The sequence below is a fragment of the Asterias rubens genome, chromosome 3 (assembly GCF_902459465.1).
Source record: "Asterias rubens chromosome 3, eAstRub1.3, whole genome shotgun sequence".
Classification (NCBI taxonomy): Eukaryota; Metazoa; Echinodermata; class Asteroidea; order Forcipulatida; family Asteriidae; genus Asterias; species Asterias rubens.
Window position 1 is genome coordinate 22,127,646 of NC_047064.1, and position 3,795 is coordinate 22,131,440.

A 3,795-nucleotide genomic window follows, 5' to 3' on the forward strand; every position below is an offset into this window, starting at 1 on the left:
ACAGATTTTAATTGTAAACAAAGCAATCAATTTGACTACCCCCTCCAGTGTTTTTCAGAAAGATTCGCGAAAAGCCTTGTTAGGTCATTACCTGTTTTGTCATTTGTGGGAGCTCTGTTTTGTTGCAACAGAGAGGCATAACAAAGCATTGTTTCACAAATTATTTCAAAGTATTGTTATTTTGACGCACTCTGTTTCTCAAAATTCATAAGGTTGGGGCCTAATTTTGGTGATAATTAAGAAAATGTTTAGAGGTGTAAAATTATCAAACTTATAAACAAGATTGACTGACAACCTGTGGAAAAAAATGTTACTGAAGTAGCTGTTTAAGATGCGTGTATGACTTAATTTCTACGTACAATATGAGGTCACAATACTAAACATGCAAGATAGCGAAACCTTAAGATGATGATCTTCTCTTTTTAAACAGCTACCTGAGCGGAATGTTTTCAACGGAAATGGTATTTTTACTTGTTTATAATGCACTTGTTCACCATTTTAATGTAATTTTGATATGTGTACACTTCTGAACTTTTTGTAATTATCGGTTAAAAAATCTGGCCCCTACCTCAAGGTTATTTGAAAAACTAAAAACACTTCTGCCGTTGAGAGCGGGCGTCAAAGGACAATGCCGCTGACGTCATTTGTGGGAGTTTTCTTTGTTATACATCCACGCTGCAACAAAGCGGCTTTATCTACGTTTTGAGAGTGATTACGTAACGGGGCTTTTCGCAAATCTCGCAGAAAAGCTCTGGATAAGGGCATACAAAATGATTGTTTTTTTACACAATTGAAACCTATTTATAATCATATGACTCGATTTCCTTATTCATCAAAAACATTTTAAGTGGAATTCAGCAAAGTTCACGACTTGACATTAAGTTCAAGCAGGTCTTTAAGAAAACATGCTAAGGGATTGTTTGCTTCAAAAATTAACTTTGAAAAGAGGCTGATAGAAATATCCTGCTACAAGGTCACAAAGTTCAAAAGTAGAAGTGAGTAACTATCAAATGAATTATATGATATTTTCAAATTTTCTTTTTAATTTACAATATCTGCAATAAGTTAAGAGATGATAGATGCCAATTTATTTTTGTAATCAGTATATGCAATTAACGATTGATGAAAATGAAATGAAATGAAAGTAATCAATCTATTTTTGAAGATAATGTTACTGTGGAAATGGTTTATGAATAAATAACTTAATTGGTTTTTGAGATGTTCAGAACTAAAAATTTAATGTTTAAATATTTACTTGGGAGGCTTGCGCATTTATTGATACATATTTGAATATGTTATATAATCAATTTTAGAAAGGGTTTGCGTATATTTGTTGAACCATTTCAACTGTAATCATCCCGAGCAGCACTGCAGCTGTTGATATTATCAGTATAACATTTTTAGAAACAATTCCCTTTAAAGGAATATGGTTTTAGAGAGGAGAAAGTTATACAAAAACATTTCAATCTAAGAAATGTTTCCCAGATTGTTTGTTCCAAACATGGATTAATCTTCCTGTGTGGACTAAATTTTATGCAAAATCTCAAGATATTGGACACTACGATGCTAATAAAATTACTCTGTATTCAATTTCCGATACCTTGTTTGAATAATAATAATGGCAATATATCAATGTAATACATTTTTATTAATTAAATTAAGTTTTTGGCAATGGTCTTTCTTTTTGTATGAAGTTTTCTAAATTTTGTATTTTATATGAATATTAAAGCCATTGGACCCCGTTCGGTACAGAAAAAAACAAAAAAAGTTCACAGATTTACAAATAATTTACAGGGTTTACAGAAGGTAATGGTGAAAGACTTCCCTTGAAATATTAGTCCATGAAATGCTTTACTTTTTGAGAAAACGGTAAAACAATATAAATTCTCGTTAGCGAGAATTACGGATTTATTTTAAACACATGTGATGACACGGCGAAACGCGCGGAAACAAAAGTGGGTTTTCCCGTTTTTTTCTCTCGACTCCGATGACCGATTGAGCCTAAACTTTCACGGGTTTGTTGTTTTATATATAAGTTGTGATACTTGGACAATACTGTTTACCGAAAGTGTATAATGGCTTTAACACTAATGAAAAATAAATAAAACTTTCCACTGAAACTAAAAGAGCTAAGTTCATTTTAAATGTTAATAACATGGTGTGAGGACGATGTTTTTTTCAATTTCCAGTTTTCATTTCTTGTACACTCGGAAATGCTGATAAAATTACTTTGAAATCATTGTGCTGGTCTTGTTTGAATTTAAAATGACGTAATATCAATAAAACACCTATTTGTGTTGATGAAATGTTAGCTTTGGTGGAGGGCTGTTTTTTTTTTAATTTTGTATCTTTTTTTCATTTAAACTATGACAAATTACAAATAAAAATTCATTTTTGAAAGGGAATTTGTGACTTTGTTCTGGTTATTTGTTTATTTGTTATATATTTTATAGTTATACTTTAATTATCCTATGGACCTTTTCATTTCCAAGTTGTCTATGCCGCATATCACATTATTTTATTCTTAAAGGCAGTGGACACTATTGGTAAATATTCAAAATAATGATCTGCATAAAACCTTACTTGGTAACGAGTAATTGGGAGAGGTTGATTGTATAAAACGTTGTGAGAAACAGTTCCCTCTGAAGTAAAGTAGTTTTCGAGAAAGAAGTAATTTTCCACGAATTTGATTTCGAGATCTCAGAATTAGATTTTGAGGTCTCGAAATCAATCATCTGGAAGCGCATGCAACTTCGTGTGACAATGGTGTTTTTTCTTTCATTTTTATCTCGCAACTTCGACGACGGATTGAGCTCAAATTTTCACAGGTTTGTTATTTTATGCATATGTTGAGATACATCAAGGGCGAAGACTGGTCTTTGGCAATTATCAATAGTGTCCAGTGCCTTTAATTGCATGATAGTGGCAATTCCAGAAAATTAAATAAAACTTCCTCCTTGTAAGTAGTGTGAGGGACAGGAGGTTTCATTTAACATAGGACTGTGTTCAAAAGCACCAAATGGTGGTGAAGAAAGTGTTTTATTATTGAAGATCCGAATAAGCTAGGGCCAATTTTGTGCAAAGAACAATTAATTTAAATTTCACTTAGTTTCAACAAGTGGAAGGAAGGGCAGGGCTTGTGAAAGGGGGGGGGGGGGGCGTTAAAAATAATTTCTTAAGGTTTTTAGTATTGCAATACTGTTTTGTTATTTCATTATTGTTTATACAAAGTCTTCATGAGGGGAATTCGCTCAGATACATCAATTCTTTACTTCTAAAAATGCTCAAAAAGTGCGGCTTCAAAAATTCTTGTTCCCTTTATTAAAGTTGACAAAAAATTAAATAAAGAACAGTGGGATGGGAGCCTCTCCTCCGATTGCTCTCTATTTTGTTTATATATTTGTATTGTATTTTTGTATAATTATTATTAATAGAATTATTGAATCTTTGAATAGCCATCTTGAGCTCTCTGTGCTCATCCATAGTCTGTTTTTTATTATATATTTTTTTTTTTAGCAGTGGCATTCGGTGCAAGATTGTTCTTCCCATGATTATACGTGCCATATTCAGATTGCATCACCGTCAAAAAATACACATTAATTTCCACATTCGTTACCATAAATTATCTTTGGAATAATAAAAGTTAGACTTTTAAATTTAGCGCTAAACCCGGAAGTATTCATGCATTTTACGCGGGGCGCTTTTGAAGGGCAAATATTCATCTGATTGGTCAGCGATTCCTAATTTGCATGATGTCACTGGCTTGCTGCTAGTGAAATTTTACCCTGACTGTTG